The following is a 21,683-nucleotide window of genomic DNA, read 5'->3' on the forward strand; positions in this document are numbered from 1 at the left end:
GTGGAGCTTAGGACATTTGTGAAAAGTCCCCAAATATAAGTTGCTGTCGTCTTCCCCTTTTCAAAGTATTTTTCTTCTCCAAGGCCTTCTCTTCCACTATCCTACTCCACCACCTCCTCCTCTGTCGACCTCTTTTACTAACTCCTTCAGGATTTTAGCATAAAGCTTATTTTCTATGGCACCTGGCGGTCTCTTTTATGTTAGGCTATTCAATATTCATTTTCTCTCATTTTTTACTATCAATAATTAAACCTTGTTTTTATATCATTATTATTATTATTATTATTATTATTATTATCATTTTATTCATTATTCTTTATTCTAGTCTATTATTCAATATGGCATTATTATTTGGGATGGAACAAAAGGCAGCGACGTTCGTGACGCAACAGCAGGTCAGTATACCCGGAGGCACGAGAACTCCGCATCAAGGAGCAAACAGCAAACAACTTCCTGCATCCGGGACACGAATCAAATGAAGTACTACTTCTAATGGACCTTAATTCCTACTGTAAAATATAGAATGTCTTCGCAAACACTGAAGTACATTCTATTCCGTGGTTATTACTTTCTACTCGCACAACTGATGGAGGAAATATTGTTACATCATAAAATGCATTTCATCATTTCGAAGGAAACACAGTTTTCAGTATCCAGGACAACAGAAAGTATACATACAGCAATTACATTGTCTGCTTGGGTAAATATTGTAAGAATTTCAATCTTCAATAAAATAAAATAAAATAAAATAAAATAAAATAAAGAGTGGTTCAGAACTTGTGTTACTAAGATAAACACATGTTATTAAATAATGTACAGACCGATTATTTAGTCCTGACACCTTAGCGAAAGGGAGGAAGTAATAGTAGTAGTGGTGAGAGCTACGGAGTAGAGATAAGAGCGAGCGGTCAGTAAAGAAATGCAGTACAGCTTAACTGTACTGGAAACATATCGCTCTACAACACGTGTGACACCCGATCGCACTGAATGCAAGCGATTGACTAACCCGAACACCTGTTGGCGTAACTTAATGGACTCGTCTGATCCAGGCGCACTTTGTCGGCGACTGTGAGGACTAAATAATCGTACAGTATGTCGTACGTCGGACCAGTACGGCGCTACAGCTGTTTCATGTTTCTTTTTATGAGTATTAATGCATTATTGGTGGTGTTGTGCCATAAGCATGAGTGCGTGATTGTCTACTGTATGATACAATTGTTTTCATGTTGTGGTTGTTTGCCATGCATATAGGCTAAGTTCATGATTGTTTGTTGTTGCCATGATCATGACTACATGATCGTCTCTGTTTATGCACATTCTTTCAAAACTCAGTCATCAGATAGACAACATTGAAACAGATAATGGAGCAACATTTGGTGTCAGATGGATTGGTTACCGTAGTCCCGTCCCATGGCCTGCACGATTACCGGACCCTAATCCGTTAACTTCTTTTGGGGACATACAAGGACGCTTATGTACGCCACACCAGTAGACTACGTCGATGATCTTCCATGAATTGTCGCAGCCAAACATCCTTCGTACTACGTCTAACACTTGAACGAGTGCATCAGTCTATTCTTTGGCGATGCGATTTTTTTTTTTTTTTTTTGCAGGTCAAGGGGGGCGTCATTTTGAATTGTTTCTGTAATGCACAGTACTACACCTTGTCACTGGCACTTGCATGAATGACTGCCTTCCCAATACTAAAACAACTGTAATCAGTATACTAATAAATGTTTGTTTTAAGTTTCCTCTACCTACTACAGTGCGATCGAGAAGTCTCTCCGCAGTGCTTGTGTAGCCAAGAATCCACTAGGCAAAGAATTCAAGTGGCAGCACTGGCCGCTAAGCATATGATGGAATGTGGATGTGAGATTATCAAACAGGAATGAATGGGGACTGCCAGCTTTCTACAGGATTACTAGACTTAATGGAACTGCGGAGGGATTTTTCGATCACACTGTAACTTATATTCTTCTGTAACATAAGTTCTAAACCATCCAGTAAAGGCTATTAAATATAGCATATTCTAGCAACATTTTACGCGTTTCTAGCAATTGATTTATTTATCATGTTGCAAATAATATTCCCGTTCATAAGTAATTTTCTTCAACTATCATTCCGAAGACATACTTAGGCCCAAATGAAATTATTTATATGCAACCAAATAATAAGACGAAATTTATTAATTTGATTTATACCATAGAATGCGTTCTTTATAATTCTAAATACTTTTGGACTTTATTTATACAAGAGAGCCATTTATAAATTATAAAGAGATATTTCTGATGTTGGCGACATAACTTACGAATGCCTAATAGTGTAAAGAATTAATGCGTTAGAATTATAGACCCTAATGTGTAGCCAAGCGCTGTTCTCCGTAAAGGTGATTCAGTGAAGTAAGTACCGATAACCTAACTTATCGATGTGCACTATAGCATAGAGTGAGAAGCCTCTGAGATAAAGTTCAGTAATAATGTTCGTCCAACAGACGTTCAGTGATCTACAGATAAGATGGCAGAAAAATACGTGTTATACAATGTCAGGAAGCAACACGAGAACAGTGTATAAATAATATATCAAATTCCAACTCAAATAAAAAAAAATAATAAAAATGTGACCAAAAGTGAAATGTCAAAATTTGGAGAGAAAAATTAAGGAAACAATTTTACACAAGTCTTTAAAATACATTATACCGGTAATCTGTATGGCTCAATAAGAACAGTGCAATCGAAAGAAAATAGTGGACAGCAGCTGGAGGCCATTTCGAAGAAAGTGAAGGAACTAAGAACCAAATCGAGGCTGGCGAAAAGTACAGTGATGGAGGTAGGAGATAGAGCAGGAAGCAGTGCTGAAGAAAGAGGAAAAAACAAGGGAAAAAATCAGTATGGCTTAAGAGGTTAGGTATAGCTTACAACAGTAAAATTTTTGGAAATATCCAACATTTTTTTCTTCCTTTACTATATCTTGTACAATAATGAAAATTGGTATGTGTAACCCACTGTCCTTCTGCTATATGAAACAAAATATTTTTACGATTAAAAAAGTGTTTATATTTTTTTTTCAAAATTCAAAATGATGCCAGTTTACAGTACTGTGCAGTGATGAAGCGTTTTCCTTATAACTCATAAACTTGTTAACTTTTTGATGTTCTCTCTCTTTTATTTTATTGCTGAAACTCATGTTTACAATATCATGCTCTTTCAACTACATTCCTTAATAGATAACATTTTTTTTATTTTGTGTTGGAACGAAATACTGATATTTGAACACTTTTTAAAAATGAATTTATTATTTATCAGACAATCTATCAAAGGTGCAGAAGTGATCTTGCATCATACTGTAGATATGACATGCATAAATACACACAAAAAATTTCTTCGCACAATGTTGGATAGTCTTTGAGTTATGTGGGAAACGTTCCATCACTGCACATATAGCAGAAGGACAGTGTTTTACACATACTAATTTTCATTATTGTACAAGATACAGTAATGGAGGAAAAAAATGTTGAGTATTTCCAAAATTTTACTGCTGTAAGCTGTACCTAACCCCTTAAGGAAATGGTGTAGAGGGAAATGGAAATTGAGACCTAAAATAAAGTATAAAAGTGAAAAGTTAACAGTGAGGTCTAAAAGTGCAAATACAGATGTGAAGAGAGGGGAAATGTGCCATAGAGCAGGGGGGTACCGAATTATAGGTATAATATTTTGGTAGGCCTACAGTAATGGGAGAGGAGTAAGGTTAGTGAAAGAAATGTTGACGGACAGACAAGACAGAGTGGAAGAAATGTAATAATAAATTGAAACTATTAATGACCTAATGACATGTACGAGAGGCACTGTAGAACGGGGAGACGGCACTGTATACTAATTGTGAAGTGTCGCCTCACCAAAAAAGTATTGCTTAATGATAAATATATACATTCATCGGTATAGCTCAATGTTCGTCTTTAGTTTTCATCGGAATAATATTTTTATATTGATCATATATTTTTATGACGTTTCTTGCCGTCATTTGAGTTTGCTGCCTGTAACGTAAAATAATAAAAATCTCAATACTTTAAACGTCTGCATATGCTGCTGTAATTTCCGGCAGACTGTAAACACAGCTGAAGGGTTGGACGTTGCGTGGCTTGTGCTGCGTCTATATTTGAGCACACCTCCGGAATATTACGTCTGTTTATTCCAGTTGCATTAACGTGTGTCTAGTTAGGCAGATTCGCCTTCCCCTGTGAAGCCCACCACCAGCTACACGTGCAGATGAGCTCGGTGCCTCCGTTTGCTTTTGCTTCTGTACAAACATTTACCACAACCACTGCACGGACAGTTCCTTTCCCTTACACTGGCTACCTCAAATGTTGGATTCGATATTCATTCACGGAACCAATGTCATGATTTCTCAGCGACACTTTAATTTAAGTTCTGGAAAGTTCTGTGAGGCAACGATAAATACAAGAACAATCGATTTTTTCAACAAAAATTTCTTTAAGACGTCCCTCAATATTAATATTATTCTTTGAAATACACAGTTTCTTTCAACATGCAGTATTTTGGCCATACTGACTATACCTTCAATACTTTTGAATTTCATACAAATTTGTTAATCACCACATCTTCATTTAAACCACATTTACCTAACTAAATTATTTAAATCCAATATATTTCTCATATTGCTCCCGTAATTTTGTTGGGAGGAATTGAAGCTTCAATTTCCTTAGGCCTCGGCAAAATTTGTTAACAAAAATTATAAGCATTCTTTTAATTAAGCTCGCTGCCACTCAATTGTAAGGATTATTGAATGACTGCATAATAACAAAAATAATTTTATTTAACATTTTCTTATCATAAATATAATTACAGATTTTTCTTATAGTAGAATAACTATTATAGAGAACCCGGAGGTTAATTGCCGCCCTCACATTACCCCGCCATAGGTCCCTATTCTGAGGAAGATTAAGGGGTTAGGTACAGCTTACAGCAGTAAAATTTTGGAAATACTCAACCTTTTTTTTTCGTCCCTTATTGTATCTTGTACAATAATGAAAATTAGTAAGCATGTGTAGAAAAAAACTGTTCTTCTGCTATATGAAAACATGTTTTTACGATTTAAAAAAATTATTTACATTTTTTTTTTCAAAATTTAGTTGACTGTGGACTGATGAAGCGTTTGCTATTCAAAATCAATATATTTAATGGAAATCAATGCAAAAATAAAAGTAAATATTCACGAGAATGCATGCATGTCATATCTACAATATGATGCAAGATCACTTCTCTATCTTTGATAGATTGCCTGATAAGAAATAAATTCATTTTACAAAATGGTCAAATATCAGTATTTTCTTTTAACACAAAATAAGAAATATATTATTTATTAGTGAATGTAGTTGAAAGAGCATGATAATGTAAACATGAGTTTCAGCAATAAAATAAAGAGAGAGAACATGAGAAGTTAACAAGTTTCACTGCACAGTGAACTGCACATTTTGAATTTTCAAGAAAAATATATATATATATTTTTTTTAATCATAAAAAACATTTTTTTTTTCATATAGCAGAAGAACAGTGTTTTACACATACCTATTTCCATTATTGTACAAGATACAATAATGGAGGAAAAAAATGTTGACTATTTCCAAAAATTTTACTCCTGTAAGCTGTACCTAACCCCTTAATCCAGTCCCTACCATCATATCCCACTTCACTCAAATCCATATTAATATTATCCTCCCATAAACGATTCGGTCTCCCCAAAAGTCTTTTTCCCTCAGATCTCCATACGCATTTCGGGATTCACCCATACGTGCTAAATGCACTGCTCATTTCAAACATCTGGATTTAATGTTCCTAATTATGTTAGGAGAAGAATACAATGCGTGCAGTTCTGCGTTGTGTAACAATCTGATAGCTTTTATTAAAAAAATTGTATGTAATACCTACGCAAAAAAAACTTCAGCGGACTCTTATAATAATACGGACTCGACTATGCCTCGTCCGCAAACATCTAGGGGCATATTCATAGACATTCTTAGCGCGGGCTTCCGGTGGATGATCAGCGAACTAACGTTTTCCAAATTCATAAACCAGTGTTAGCGATAGGACATGATATGAATGCTGTACAAGTAATCAGTCGATAGCCGGGGCTAGTTTAGCATGCTCGTAGCGCGGGCTAGCATAGCACCCTAGATTCGTCCGCTGAAGTTCTATTTTGCGTAGCCTACTTGTTACACATTAACGTTCAATAATTTAATTTTCCTTGTTATACCTGCATTAAATATATTTTTAAATCTCCATTTAAGCAACACAAGACTAATAGTAATAATGAGATAAAACTTCCTACACCATGCCACAGCATCGTTCTGCTTTCTTCGATTTGTCAACTAGACTGGCAATTGAAGGAAAAACTCGAGACAAGATTTCAGCTAATGTCCTGACGATCCTTTCACAAGTTAATGGCTCATAAAACTCTTGTCCCTGGGGTTGAAGGCTACTTGCCCATTAGGGGTGCTCTGTATGCCATGCTACTTTGTCCAGTAAATAATATATGTTTTATCTGACCTTGGAGGAAGAGCGGCATTAATCACAACAGATAGTACAGTATAAAGTACGGGCTATCTAGCGACAGCAACCACTTCCAAGAAAATTCGTTTTTAAAGAAATTAATTGAACATAACTGGAATGTAAACGCCAACAATATGGGTTAAAATAAATGAAAATAATATATAAAAAATTAGGAAGGAGAGAAAAAGGAATGAAATAAATAAATGTAATAAGGAAAATAAATTTTCAAGTACAATCTACTAGATCGTAGGTTTACCACTATTATCTGATATTAGTTTTTCGACATAGAAGTCGTTATTTCTATTCCGATTCTAATCCTTCGCTCTAGAGAGCTCTGCTGTTAATTCCCGTAATTTTTATATATCTTCTAGCTTCATTATAACGTAGAATACGCCTTCTCCTCAACAAGTATCACGAACGGTAAACTCCGGCATGGTCATATAAACCACACTCAGGTAACGAACTTCCGCATATAGACTGTGTAAACTCAATCACAATGATTATCTAAACTTCAGCACCAACATTCATAACATCCTAATATTTTCCTTTCTACTCTTCCAGGCTGAGACCTAGCTATGAGCAATACATGGTTAAGGCTGAAAATATTTGGTGACTCATATAAAAATGTTTAGTCAAAATATCCAAAGTCTAATTGAGAAGTGTAGTTGCAAAATCAGTTACATCACTTTTTTTTTTTTCCGAAAATGAGTTAATGTTATGTTTCATATAGGCCTATTCATATTATTCTACAACTGCCATAGCGCTATTATGCTCCAAAACCAGGAACATAATATGGCTTTGTATGATGAAAGAACAGAATTGGTTGCAAATCCAGATAAATTATGTGAGTCTATTTCCAAAACCAGATACATAATATGGATTTGTATGATGAAAGAACAGAATTGGTTGCAAATCCAGGTAAATTATATGAGTTTATTTCCAAAACCAGATACATAATATGGATTTGTATGATGAAAGAACAGTATTGGTTGCAAATCCAGATAAATTATGTGAGTTTATTTCAAAAACCAGATACATAATATGGATTTGTATGATGAAAGAACAGTATTGGTTGCAAATCCAGATAAATTATGTGAGTTTATTTAAAAAACCAGATACATAATATGGATTTGTATGATGAAAGAACAGTATTGGTTACAAATCCAGATAAATTATATGAGTTTATTTCAAAAACCAGATACATAATATGGATTTGTATGATGAAAGAACAGTATTGGTTGCAAATCCAGATAAATTATGTGAGTTTATTTCAAAAACCAGATACATAATATGGATTTGTATGATGAAAGAACAGTATTGGTTGCAAATCCAGATAAATTATGTGAGTTTATTTCAAAAACCAGATACATAATATGGATTTGTATGATGAAAGAACAGTATTGGTTGCAAATCAAGATAAATTATGTGAGTTTATTTCCAAAACCAGATAGATAATATGGATTTGAATGATGAAAAAACAGTATTGGTTGCAAATCCAGATAAGTTATGCGAGTTTATTTCCAAAACCAGATACATCAAAGGTTTGCGCATACGTTCACTGCGCATTAGTATTGTTCCCGCGCAGAAACAGCTGAGAGAAAAACGGCAAGATATAATTAGCCCTATCGAGTATAAAGATATTTGCCCTAATTTTGGAACAGTCATAACTTTGTCAGATAAAACATATGACTGGGAAAAATTTGTTTCCAATATTGTGCGACCACCAGCACAGTGGCACTTTCCATGTAAAAGGTTTTTCTTTCAGTCGAACAAGAAAAATATGACGTCCTGGTGAAGGGTGAAGTTCGCTACAGAAGTGAGTCTTGTCAATACAAGAGCATTTATAAGAAGAGAAAAAAATAATAATAATAAATATTGCATCACCAAGCATAATGCTGACAGGAGTACAAGTGTCGCAATTAAAAATAAATTATGTAACTGCTTTGCTGACAAAACATTTTGCAATGACTGGAAATCACTTAAAATATTTCTGTACGTATTGTTAACAGATTGGAAAGCTTGGATGAAAATCAAATTTCTGCTATGAATGAAGAAGAAAATGTGTGTGACCATAGGTGATCTGGTTGTTTAATAATTCAGCTTCTTTTGTGATGAAAATGTAACAATTATGACAAATTAAGTGTAATAATGTAACAGTGGTTTAAAATAATACATTGTATATAATAGAATGTTTGTATGATTTCAAACCAAGATAAGTCCTTTTATACATATGCAAACCCAGATAGACCACAGAACAATTTTCAAAACCAGATACATCAAATAAATTTTCTCTATTATCTACTAATTATGCAATAATGTCATGGAACATTTTAATATTCCATAACAAATGTATCCTCAAAGTATTAACATTTTACCTCATAGTGTAAAGAAGATATACATTTTTCCTTCATACTAAAAAAAAATTATGTTTTAGTGATGTATCTAATTTTGCGACTAAACGCCTCAATTCACGGTAAAATAATTAAAATTGTTGGTATGTCCTTTATAATATTCTTACCAAGTTACTTTTTTATTTTATTTAAATATGAGGCTCTTTTGACGAAATGAAATCCTCATACATACGTACTTATTATTTCTGTCAAGAATATATTTGCCTCTTTGTCAATTCAGTAATGTTATTTATGTTCTAGTGTGAGGTGTTTATGCAATTTACAATCGAGATATCTGGTCACACTTCGTTAATATGGTGACATCATTAATTACAATAGGACTTGGATGAATGAAATTATGATTTGTTTAAAAGCCAACTCTGATGAAATATTAAACGGAAAGAAATTAATGACATGATAATAAATTCATTTTTAAAGTGTAAATGCTTAACGAAGAAATAAAAGAAATAATTTTCATTTAATAAAAAATTGCAATTCGTGTACAAATGGAGTGATTAACAAATGCGGAGATTATGAAGACAGAAACAGTTGGTAATTTAACATAGTGCAATTCTAAAGTACTTAGGTGCGGTATTAATTTCTAAATGAATCTAATTCTCTGTAATGAGATATACTTTACAACCAAGTGTGAATACAACTCTCACAACAAGTCATCGAGAAAGAGGGAAGACAAATCAAATAAAATGTCTTACCGCCATGTATGAAGACGAAGAGGACGATGACTGCCTGTGTGATTGATGTGCCATTCTGCGTTATTCCAATCTGAAATAAGAATAGAAAATAATTAATGGTGTTTGGTCTGGGGACTGGGCTGGCCAGGCAACGGGACCATCCCTTACAATCCATCTACCTGGAAAATGGTGATCTAACTATTGGCGTACTAGAAGTTTGAAATGTGCTGGAGCACCGTCTAGTTGATACCACAGATGTCGTCGTGACTGTAAAGGCATATCATCCAATATCGGCGTAACCATACCTTCTAAGAAATTCAGGTAATCTTCAACTCTCATTCTGTCCTCAATGATAAATGGGCCAATCACTGTATCACCAAGAATGCCTGCCCAAACATTTACACGGAACCTACGCTGGAATGAGGCAGATCGCGTTACAAACCTAACACCATTGGACTTCTTTCTCTGGGGCTGCATGAAGGAGAAAGTGTTCCAAACGGAGAGATCAAGCAGGGAAAAGCTCGTTGCAAAGGTTAACACGGCTGCAATGGAGATACACCAGCACGGATTGGATAATGTGCAACGAGACGTCAGGAGGCGCGGCGTGCTGAAGCTTGTGTTCTTGCGAGAGGGGGACATTTTGAGCATCTGCTCTAGTCAACTGAAAATTAGCCTACCTTCTCTCAAATAGACACGTCCATTAGACGTGGAATGAAATGGGGATAGATACGGTACGTGATATTCGTGTAACTCGGAAACGGGAATGAATATTAAAAAGTGTATTAGGATTTTTTTTGTTGCAAAAAAGGTCCTGAATCATCTCCATCAGGATTGACCTGACCTTTTGATACACCCTGTATATATCATAACCTAAGATAAATTATATCACTGACACCACAAATCAATACTTTAGTTATACACTGTGTATCTTCAATTATGTTTAATGCATTTAAATGTTATTTACGTGTAAATAGAAATCTCTCGAATAAATCATTGGCGTTATATTGATGTGTAAAATAATTTTGACTATATCAATTCACTGCTGTCTCGAGACTAGACCTTATGGAATCACTATGCAATTATGAAGTGGTTAACGAAAAGTCCCGCCTTGTTAAATTTAAATGCAGGAAGTATGAAGACAGAAATTAAAAGAAATATCAAACTTTCATTTCAAATTTCAAACATCCTTACAATCCCAGCAATGCTCATAATAACAATCACGAAGAGAATAAACGTTTCGCGAAATTAAGGAATTCGGTAAATCCTCTGATATCTTTTATTTCAAGATATGCTCTCTTAGCATTTAAGGCTGGTCCACAATAAACCGGGAACGGAAACGAAACGAGAACGGAAATATTGCTAAAATAAATGCATTCAAATTTGAGCATTCACAATTAACGAGAACTTACCGAAGCACGGGAACGGGAACGGAAAAGTTAATTGTGAATGCTCCGTTCTCGTTCTCGTTGTTTCTGTTCCCGGTTCATTATGGACCAGCATTTAGTCTGAGTTTTCGGACGCCAAGAACTCTGCTGGAACAATGGTGTTTGTTGTATTGCAAAGGGAGCATGAGACGGACATAACAGTCAAATTTTTATATTTGCGTGTAAAAGACATAAAAAAAGAAATAACAAACAGGCCACCGTAATGGTGAATGTTTTTATGGTGAGGTAAATAATGAATGACTTTTACTGAAGAGAAACCAACACAGAAGATATTTTTCCAAGATCACGTCTCAATTTCGTCCCAGTCTCGAGTCATTACCTAGAAGATAACACTGGGAGCAGAATTCTCACTTCTTCCATATACTTTATAAAAGCTGGTAGAGTTACAATATTAAATCACTTTATTACAGAGGATGAACTGACAGGGCTCCAAATAGGATAGAAGGGGAGGAAGTCTGTCGCCTTCGTAATACAACTGATTCCGCTGTGGCGTTGTATATGAAAACTTCTCGTTTTCTTCGTGGCCTGTGAAAAATGTTTTCCACTGTTTCATTTCTTCATTTCGCTGCGCCCTCCTCGGTGTGGGAATTGCCAGTTGCAGACCTGTAGTAACCTCTTACACACCGCCTGTTATATGGTAAATTGGCTGACAGCGCCACAGCTGTCACCTACACTGCAAACTACACAGTCGCATTTTGCTGTCCTCTGCCTGCTAGTACTTACGTGGATGCACCGCCATGTCTCTGACTCAGCGCTAACGCGTCATACAGGCGGCTCGGGTTCCATCTCCGGTCTCGTCGTGATAGAATTCGTGGTACAGACCGATTATTTAATCCTGACAGCTCAGCGACGCGAAAGAGAGGAAGTAATAGGAGGAATGGGGAGAGTTCCGGAGTAGAGATAAGGAATGCAGTACAGCTTAACTGTACTGGAAACATATCGCTCTACCGCACGCATGACATCCGATCGCTCCGAAGGCAAGCGAGAGAATAACCCAAACACCCCTTGGCGTAACTGAATGGACTCGCCTGTCCCAGGCGCACATCTCCGGCGACTGTCAGGACCAAATAATCGTACTGTACACAGACATTGCTGAACTCATTCATTCCACCAACACTCTCCACCTCCCCTCATTTCATATATCATCTGTAGAGATGGTAGATTTATGCAATCACAATAAATTCGAAATTTACACATATGTTCACAAAATAAGTAATTTTATGTTTAAAAACATGTTAAATATACTACTACAGTTTTTTAAATCCGCAATAAAATGCGAAATTGAGTTCATAATGTGAAATGTATAAAGCAGAAGGTAGTAATATGGGACAGTCTTTTTCCACAGTCTCTAATTTGAAAACAACGAAGTTAAAAATGGGATTTGAGGTGATCCTTTATAAAAATATCATTTCTCCTTATGTGTGCAAAATCATAACACGATTTTATGAAGGAATCAGGTGTTATGTTTTAGAAAGTGCTCATGCCGCATAATTACACTTCCAGAAAATAAGGTTACAATATGGGACAGACAAACTGCCTGCGTAAATTCTAAAAATTCAGCCTGGAATCACATACAATGCTTAAGACATGAACACTGGTAACACATTAGACACAGAATTCATATGGAAGTCAATGTGTTGATAGTTATATAAAAAATATGAAGTTCTCCGTTTTCCATAGATGAATGCCCTAGTTTTGTCCTCAGCACCTTTCATGCACGTTTATCAGTACCTTACACACAAATTAGAAGATTCTAAGACTAGCTTTGTCCTGAGCATCTATTTATCTCACAGTAATAGCTGGTATTAGTAATGTTGTATTATGGGACAGGGTAAATAATATACTGTATTAGTACCTTTTATGCCCATTGTGATCTTATCTTCCTACTATATATGTATTTTTTCTCTTTCATTCTCTTTGCATTTGTGCTTTTTGTATTTGTACCTGAATTTTACTTTTATTTCTTATTTTCTTCTTCTCTCCGCATTTGTTTCTTGTATTTATATATGTATTCTGGTGGTATGGTAGAGAAGGCCTGATGGCCTTAACTCCGTCAGATTAAATAAATAAATAATAAATAAATAAACAAATAAATAAAACCTTGGATAAATGTAATTTGCAAAGGAATTTGATATCCATGATGCTGGGATATTCAAATCTATATCGACTATTTCCTTTTTACGCATAAATATAATACCTCTACCTTAATTTGTTACTGCATATCAGGGAGAAAAGCACACTCTGCAAAAATTTTTAACACTGGTGTAATGAACATGACCCTTTCTCATGCACACTGTCACTCGATGGACTTAACTGCATCCCATTGCAGACAAAGACTACCCGAGAAGGAAAATATGTCACTGTACATAACAGATAGCGCCACTTATTTCAGAAAAACAGTCGTGTCCCATTTTACAATCCCGTCCCATATTACCACCTTCTTCTCTTTGTTTCTGCGAAGTAAGAGCGAAATTACATTTTATGATACAATTTTTTTTTGTAAATAAAAAAAACAGGATCTATCCAAAGGTCCCGCCACACAGAGGTCCTTATACTTTTTCGAATAGTATGGCGACTGCTCCATATTAACTTATAGAGTATAAATATAGCATAGAAATGTTATTTCCTATGAAACCTCTTTAAGTCCGTTCACTAACAAACAAGTTGTATGTCGTAGTGACTGTTTATAATTAAGTAACAAGATGAATCGGGATAAAATGACCATTAAGCAACGAGAGGATGATTATTGTAGAAGTGAGTATTTTTATGTTAATGATTCTAATTTATTTTTATGTGCAAATTGTGTAGTAAAAGTTGACTTAGGAGGAAAAATGTTTTAGAGAAACACAGGGCCTACAATTGTCAAGAACGGACTAATCAGATTAAAGGAGAGTCATGTTGAACTTTGTTCCATGTAACTCTCAATGAGTGTATCTGAATGAAATAAAACAATCTGTTGTCTTTAATACCCATTTTAAATGCATTTCTCGGTTAGCAGGTTCATATCTTATGGCATGCTTTTTAATATTCGCCTTTTCAGTGTAATTTTATATGTTCCTTTATTTATTTATTATTTTCAAGAATTTTATCTGAAGTGCAGAAAACTCTCCCGTTAACATGTTGATAACACTGAATTTCTACTACCAAACTTTCCATAAAAATGTTCCATCCAAAAACGCTTCAAAATGCTAAATTTTAACATTAACAATCAAATTTAGCATTTCATAGCATGTTATAGTGCTAATTTTTTTTAAGTTGCTAAACTATATCATCTAAAATAGCCTACTTAAAATACGTTGGTGTGAATTCTTGCAGTAGAGATAGTTAAGAATGTTAGTTCAACAGGCAGGTATATCCAATATATCAATTTAAGCTATGAAATTTTTTAAATTAAGCCTTGTAAGTGTAGACAGGAAAAATATGAAATTTCATATTCCTGTCAGCGATATAAGAACAAGAATTTTCACGATTCACGATATGTAAACCACAAGTACACTGCTCAGTCGATATGAGAGAAAGTCAATGTCCACCTACTTAGACATAACACGCGGAGCAAGTCCCGTGTAATCGGCAAGCGGTAGAGCATGAAAGTCGAGAAATATTATGGACAGGAAAACATCGATCATACGGGAATAGGTATTTAAGAGTTGTTAATTCATTATAAAAGGTGAATCTGATACAATGTTGACATAAATTAATTTAACGTCCTAGAATATATCTATAAAACAAATATATAAATAAATAGATAAATAAATACTTATTTACCCTAAACTCTCCACCTATAGCCTTAACATTTGCCCCGTTTTGTAGGCGTTGAATAATATTTACGATGTCAAAAATAATTAGACGTGAACGTTTTGTGACATGGTGCCTCACTGGCATGCTGAGACTTGAATTCTCGTCACAACAACAGACCCCGTTCTACTGTTTTTTGCTTTCTTTATACTCAAACGCATTCTACTAAACTGCGGAGCAGTGTAAAACGAAAGAATGTTTTATATTGTATAATGTTTCTGCAAATTTTCATATTCCATAAAATATTTATTTATTTATTTTTACATTTTGCAAGATTTTTCCACCCCCGTTAATATTTCTGTATATTTATGTAACTATCATTGAACCGGGCTTTCCACATATTATAAGGAAACAATAAAGATGTTTTCCAAGGAACGCTTGAAAAACCCAAGCCACCCATTCCACCACACTTCGAGATTCCAAAAGGCAAGTGAAATCTCCAAAATCCCCTTTAGAGTCATTGAACTCGTAGGGTCAATAAATTTGTGAAGCCAAAACAAAATAAGTGGTTCCTATTTCAATTTTGGTCATTCTTTCGAATCCAGTGAAAGTTTTCTCAGTCTTGCTATGTCTAGTCTATTTATATACGTGAAAATTAAGGCTGGGTCACAATAAACCAGGTAACGGAAACGAGAACGAGAACGGAAATAATGTTAAAATAAATGTATTGAAATATGAGCATTCACAACAGCTAATTGTTAATGCTCACATTTAAATACATTTATTTTAACATTATATGCGTTCTCGTTCTCTTTTCCGTTCCCGGTTTATTGTGAACCAGCCTTTAATGTTTTAAACGGGTTTCAACCTTCAATTTTGCTGTGTACATAATTTATGTAACTACATGGGCTTTCATCATACAAAACAAAATTAATTGGCAGAAGATGTAATATTCACCAAAACATATAGACAAGTTACTTGTATTGTAAGCAATGCTGAGTCGGCCCATGTCAGAATTCTTTATTCTCTTCAGTTACAACTCATACCTATATCTAGAACTAACTGACTAATCTGAAACGATTCTTCATTATTGCCTTAAATGGTGGCATAAGTCATACTTACTACATGACCAAAGATTTCACTAGTTGTGGGTATTATTATGACAACAGAATATACGAGGAATTGGCGAAAGAATCCCATTCTTGACGAAAGGTGGTGATGGTTAGGGTGGTGATGTCAGATAGATACTGGCAAAATTACTTAACGAACATGACGATCACACAGACAGCAGCTCCCCAGCAGTCTATTTCAGCCCTATTCTCCTCTCGATGTTTTTGCTTCCTCTAAAACACTCCGCTAGATTGCGGTGTAGTCGTGCGTTATGCTCACCGCATCAACATTTATACTGGGAAATATCCTTATGGCCGTCGCCGTATTCTCCTCAAATAGGTCGAATGTTTGAATGCATCCTCCTTTCTTCGCACTCTGTAAAGCGACAGCATTTTCCAGTGAAAAGTATATACCTTAAGGTCGCTCCTCTATTCACTTGTTTTCACGATAAGAAGTAGTACCGGGTGTTTACCGAAAATGAGAAATAAAAATTAGTTAGTTTTTAGTTACCGCAACTTTATAATTACTCAAAAGCACGATGAGAAACATTAATCACATTTCAGTCATCTTACGTTATCATTACATTTGTTTCTCAATTTCTCTAATCTTCATTTCAATAGACGCGCAGCCAACTTCTCTTCCAGCCCTCTAGCCTGTATAGTTTCGCATATACAGATCTCGGATTATATCTCTGCCGTTCAGTGGCCGTTAAATTTCAAATGCTTATCTTACAACGTGGGCGTCAGCATATTGAAAAGCAGTACAACTTTCCTCCCATCTCCTCACTTCCCCCACCGCAAATGTGACGTTGCACAGAGACAGAGATAAAATCCGAGATCTGTACGTATATGTAATCCCTGACTACCGACCACAGCAGCTCAGGCAGCGGGGCCAATAAATAAGTGAAGCAGAACAATAAGTGTAATTTCAGTACCCACGATCATTCGAGTCTTTTAAATCAATAATATTTCGTTACTTTTGCTACCAATTGCTTAAATTACTCGTAGTTCCTTCTTAGTTATTTTCATTACTAGTAGACACCCTGAGTAGCTTACATATTACATGTGGAGACAATGTGTTTACTGTGAAGTGCGCCCCCAACCTGTCACTTCACAAATTAAATATTCACAAGGACACACTTTCATCTAAAATTAACGAAAGAAAGCTGCGAGAAATATTGCAAACTCGATCTTTCCAGTCTTGGTGTCTCTTACCGCATAAGGGAAAGGGAGTATCATTAAATGCAGACTGCCCTAATTCTAATTCCTGGATGTCTACATCGGAATACATAAATGCACTGAAGATGTCCTGCAACCTGACAGCAGTAAGGTCGTGTCTGGTCGAACTTTCAGCACAACCTGTTGCCGCCAAATCGGCTGCAACGAGACAGAAACCCTTCGACATGTGCTGGGGTTCTGCTGAAGCGCCGAATTGCTGCGAAACAATCGTCACCATCGAGTAAGAGCATCTACAGCTCAAATCCTACAACAACGAGAATGGGAAGTGCATGAGGAAGTTCATTGTCTTTCTATAGAAGATTCCAGTCGGACAGCTGATGTCATAGCACTTAAAAGGAATGAAAATATATCATTTTCGCTTCGAAAGGAATACCACCCAGGCGGAGGAAGTAAATTTTGAAAAACACGCTATCTACGAACCCTGCCTGCATTCCTGTCAGAAAAAAAAAAAATAAAATTCCAATTAATCAATGGATTGTGAGAGGTATCTTGTTTGGAGCAAGAGGTAACCTACCAAAATTCACCGGTGATATCCTTAAAAGTCTAAAAATTAATTTCTATGAAATTCAAGAAATTCTAACTAAAATTCTTAGAGATTCTCTCCAAATAATAAATTATCACTTATAATTATGTTAAGTTAAATTAATTTTTCTTTCACTGTTAACACTGTATGCATTTTAATCTTGATCTTCAAGTTTGTAAATTCATTATTGTATTATTGCCTTTTGGATCCTCAGTGGAGGGCAGACGATTTTTTCATCTCTCTCTCTCTCTCTCTCTCTCTCTCTCTCGCTCTCCAGAACAGATGACGCAATGAATAACTGAATATTGAATTTAAGACATTGGTTATGGTATTTGGTTATATTAGGGCTATAAGACATAATGCCACAAAAATAAAATTGTCCAGGAAAATAATTTTTTTTTTTCTGATTTACAATAAAGTTGTCATTCCATGGAATACTGGGATGAAACGGACAGATTTTCGCGTAAAACTGACGCAACTCCGTGTTTGGATACTAATTACCTAATGCCTGTGACTTATTTTTAGGAATATTTTATTTGTAAGTGAAAGAATAAAGGCTGATTTTTTCACAATAGCACTTAATATTGTTTAAACCTCCGGAATATTTTGCCGTGGTAACACACATCATGCCATGTTTGCAGTTTTTCTCTGCTGCCAGGAAATCTGAAATAGAATAGCAATGACAAAGGAAGCTTTTAATAGAAAAAGAAGCATCTTCTGCGGACCTCTGGAAAAAGACCTAAGGAAGAGACTAGTGAAGTGCTTTGTGTGAAGTGTGCCATTCTTTTGCTAGTCAATTTCCAAGACAAATGTTGTTTGAAAATTATATATATGTATTTTTTTCTAGTTTAGATCTAGATATATTTTAAGTTAGCAAGTCAAAAGAAAAAGAGGACAATTTTGCGTTGTGATCTACGATGAGAGTGTGATTTCTCTATCACTATTTCTGTGATCGGGATTCAGTAAATCAAAGAACCTTCAACTCATTCAAATAGTTCTATCGACTGGAGGGCTCGAACATGTACAGGTGTCAAAAGAAAAAGTGGCCGCTCTCCTGTATCAAAGTTCCCTTCGGGTATCTTCGCTAGAATTCGGAGACAGGCGATGTTACATGATGTTGGACCACGTTGCCTGATATCTACAGTTATAATTGAAGTATACTGTGTGTTATTCGATAGCATAATGGTAGCGTTCAGGCGTTTTATTCATGAGGTCCTGCGTTCGACTACAACCTCGTGCTTTTTATGTCCTTTTTTGTTCTGTTTTTGAGAGAGACAAACTAGACATAATGGCTCCTTTCTCTTTTATGATTATTTTAGTAATTAACATCAGGTTCATTAATATATTATGCCATGACTTTATCATTATCATTATGATATTGTGGCTGCAAATGGAAAGAAAAAAGATTTTATTCTCAATAAAATATCTTTCGTGGCATAAACATAACAAATTTACTGACGTCGGCCTTAAAACATTCAAACAATTAATCGTTCAAAAAACAAAACAAAAGGCCACAATTCAATATTTAGTCTATCTTCCTCTTATCTCGATCATCTTGCAGTCGAGTGGGCATGGAATTGACTAGTCTTTGCAAATAGCGACTGTTCTTAGACACGATATTCCAGGCATTCTGAACATACACACATAAATGTTCTGTCCATGGGCAGGTCTTACATTGCAAACCCAGCAATCTCCAATCTTTCCTATTTTCTGCCTTCCTCTTAGTCTCCGCATATGATCCACATATCCTAATGTCGTCTATTATTCTTTTCAACCAGAGACCCAACCAATTCCTTTTTCTCTTTCTAATCAGTTTCAGCATCATTCTTTCTTCACTCACTTTTTCAAACACAGTTTTATTTCTTATTCTGCCTGTCCACTTTACACGCACCGTTCTTCTCCACATCCACATTTCAAATGCTTCAATTCGTTTCTCTTCATTTCGTCGTAATGTCCATGTTCTTTCCCCATACAATGCCACACTCCACACAAAGCACTTCACTAGTCTCTTCCTTAGTTCTTTTTCCAGAGGTCCGCAGAAGATCCTTCTTCTTCTATTAAAAGCTTCCTTTGTTCATGTTTGCAGTTTTCTTAGGAAGGATAGGCCTAAATGCGGTAACATCCCGTTGCTTTCCGCACACCACAATCTCTTTCGAATTTTATTAAATTCCAAGGGGCCCAAGCGTGGAGATGAGGAGAGTGGATTTGACTAATTGGGCCCTCCGGACTTCACCGAAAGTCACGGCAAGGGTTAAATATTAATTCTATCAGGATGTTTGACCCGGTCAGAGACCGGGAAATCTCAATTAGCCTTTGCCCCCCGCATCCTGGACTAGCTTCTACGAATCATCAGAAGATCTTAGAGTGTGATTGGGCCAATTTTTCCAAAAATGTTTCCACACTTTTGCTCTCGTAGCTCAGCAGACGAACGTCGGAATTTAGATGTCAACGTCTCAGGTTCAATTCCTCGTTACTCCTTTCCATTTTATTGTGGTTCAAGATAGTATAATGTAATAATACAAAAAGAAAAACTAATACCAGTATTATGCAACTGGATTTTTCCAAACCTAATATTAAATTTATGTTATTTATATCGCTAAAGAACGATTACAATATAAATAACTTGAATATTATTTATACAGTCTCACTAAAGAACGATAACAGAATATAAATGATAAATGTCGGTTTGTTTAATTAATATATTGCGAAAGAACAATAACAATATAAATAACTTGAATATTGTTTTATAATGCTAATGAAGGAAAACAGAATATAAATGATAACTTGAATATTATTTAAATCGCTAAAGAACGATAACAATGTAAAAAACGTGAATATTATTCATATCGGAATTTCACAGATTTATTACAGATGTATTTAAGAAATTGTAGAAGAATAGTAATTAGTAACAGTGTCCTATTTATTCTTCTTGGAGCCAAATTTGTAACTTTTAAAAGTGTGGTTACTATGTTGAAGTGTATGTGTTGTAACGGATGCTTGATTTGTTATGTATGTGAGTCAGTTATGTGATGCTTGATGTCGTCGCAATGTCGTAATTATGGTTTGATTGTGTTTGTGTGACTATTGTGTATTAATTTATGATGTATGGTACGGAAAGCTGCATATTTGTGTTATAGAAGTGTTACGAATGTGTGTTGTTAATGTTTTTGTATGTTACAAATTGATAACTGATATTTGTTTTGCAATCGCAATGCCTAATTTACGGATTGTTTATGTTTTGTTTACATCGCGTAAGCTAATTTAATTTTCTTTTCCATTTCTCTTTATGCTTATCTTTTTTGTGTATAAAACTATAGCCCTAACATACATATGTAAAATACGGCTAACCCCCATTGGAAATACAATAATAATTATTATTCATATCGTTATAATACGATAAGAGAATACAAATGATGACCTGAATTTTGTTCATATCTCTAAAGAACGATAACAAAATATAAATAACGTGATATCCATAAAGAACGATAACTGGATATAAATGATAATTTGAATATCATTTACATCGCTAAAGAAAGATTAAAAAATAAAATGAAAACTTGAAGAAGGCCCGAACCCACGACCTTTGAATCATTAAACAAGCACTCTACCGCTGGTCTACGAGGCGTAGATATGGAACACTTTCATAGTTCCGGAACTGCTTGTACAAGCACATGCATCGTGTAACATCGCCGCGACCCGAAGTGGACTTTGAAAATATTCGCTGTTCACGAGTGCGGCCACTTTTTTTTTTTGACAGCTGTACAGAACCCATCTATTCTTCAATCATAATATAAAATTAATTTCATAGCACGACCAGTGAAGCGAACGTTAACTTTTGGAAAAAATAAAAAAGCAGCATTAAAATAGTTTTGCGGCTCACCAGGAGAGAAAACACGCGCGACACAGAGCATAATTTGTCATTAATTATTTTGAAAAATTGTTTTCAGTTAAGAAAGTAATCTGTGCGTAACCACTTTTGACAATAAA

The 21,683-nt window shown here is 35.2% G+C and overlaps 1 long non-coding RNA gene across 1 annotated transcript in view; it reads right to left on the minus strand.

Moving 5' to 3' along the window:
• LOC138698817 (uncharacterized) overlaps positions 1-21,683 on the minus strand; it is a 503,531-nt gene that overhangs the window by 341,885 nt on the left and 139,963 nt on the right. The window contains exon 2 of the long non-coding RNA XR_011331944.1: positions 9,667-9,736. This is a non-coding gene — a long non-coding RNA (uncharacterized lncRNA). The remainder of the gene's footprint in view (positions 1-9,666; positions 9,737-21,683) is intronic.

This window comes from Periplaneta americana, chromosome 4, assembly GCF_040183065.1.
Source record: "Periplaneta americana isolate PAMFEO1 chromosome 4, P.americana_PAMFEO1_priV1, whole genome shotgun sequence".
In the NCBI taxonomy this organism is placed as follows: domain Eukaryota; kingdom Metazoa; phylum Arthropoda; class Insecta; order Blattodea; family Blattidae; genus Periplaneta; species Periplaneta americana.